We start from the raw sequence: 1,631 nt of genomic DNA on the forward strand, positions 1-1,631 counted from the left end.
CAACGACAACAGCAACAACAACATCAAGAACAACAACAACAGCAACAACAACAGCAAAATGCGAGTCAACGAGGAAAAAAAAGAAGGAAAAAAAATCACAACTCAAAAATCTAGATGATAAGTGTCTCTCTTCTTATCGGTGTATGTATAACTTAAGGCTTCATGCGGCCACGCAGTCATCAATGCGTCCTTTCCTGGGTCAATCGATGACCGACTTTTCGTCGAAATAGAGCAATAAAATAAAGAACACAGTTTTTATATCTGGATTTTTTTTCCACTTTTTAAAAAAGTTCAAAATGAATATCCTGTTTCGAAATTAATGTAACCGTGGGAGTATTTGACTGTGAATATTTATGCATGTACATAAATAGACTTATAATTATTGCTGCTCTTTTTTTACTTGCACATGGTTCGAAACCACCTCAACTGCCAAGTGTTAAATGTATTGCTCAAATACATTAAATGCGTTAATGATTTTATATGGCCCCCGCTCTACTCTAAAATTCTATTCATTGATTCTGGTTCATAAAAGCTTAATAATCGATTATGCCACCAACGCACAGAACCGATTCCAACTGGTCTGCAACCTGACAATTAATTTCCCAATTGTCTTGACAACTGCTGGGCACTGAACAAATTGACGTCATTCATTTTGCTAATTCATTTACGAGGCCGGAAGAAACCTGCCAAAGTTATTGGGTGCAAACAGTGTCAACTGCTTGCATAGTGAATAGGAAGTCCGAGGTGGTGGTTAGCTATTAAATTTCTATTATTTAATGTTAAGGGAATGCCCCCATTTACCATAGAAAGAAGAATATTATTATCATTGCTAAGCTGTATCTCTGGTATCAAATACAGACGTTAACCGCAGAAGCAGTAGCAGCAGCAGTTGCAGCAGCAGCAGCAGCAGCAGCAGCAGCAGCAGCAGCAGCAGTAGCAGCAGTAACAGTGATAGTAGCAGCAGAAGTAGCAGCAGCGCCAAGAAAGACACCAATGAAAAAATAGAAACGAACATTTACATAAAAAACAATGGTACCATCAACATCGAAGCCTTTCTCACTCTGCATCAGGGTATAGGCCACGAACAAACATTTTCCGCCCTTCCCTATCTTGATGTCATTCCTTGTCTTCCCACTTTTCACTACATTAATTTTTGTGGTGACTCTTTTCCAGGTTCCACATGGCCTTCTCCTTGATATTTTACTCTGCGGATTCCAATACAACACTTTCCTTGTTCTGTAGCTGCCTGGCTTCCTGAGACTGCCCAGTCCATCGCACCGCTTCTGTCCCACTTCATCGCTGACTGGGCTCTGTCTTGTTCTTATGAACACTACCTCGTTGGTGACCCTGCATGTCCATTTGATACTCGGTAACTTTCTAAGACACGTGTTTAAGAAAACCTGGATCCTCTTAACGCAAGTCTAAGATGCTTTCCATGTCTCACATCCTTACAAATACAACAAGACTGACGTCACATTTGAGTTTTAAAAACCCCAGCTTTGTTTGAAGTGAGATATCCTTGGTCCTCCAAATCCTATTTAAGGATATGAAGACAACCTGTGCCTTTCCGATGCGTGACTTTATTTCAAAACCCGTTTCTCTCTCTCTCTCTCTCTCTCTCTCTCTCTCTC

The sequence above is a fragment of the Aplysia californica genome, unplaced genomic scaffold (assembly GCF_000002075.1).
Source record: "Aplysia californica isolate F4 #8 unplaced genomic scaffold, AplCal3.0 scaffold00385, whole genome shotgun sequence".
Taxonomy (NCBI): domain Eukaryota; kingdom Metazoa; phylum Mollusca; class Gastropoda; order Aplysiida; family Aplysiidae; genus Aplysia; species Aplysia californica.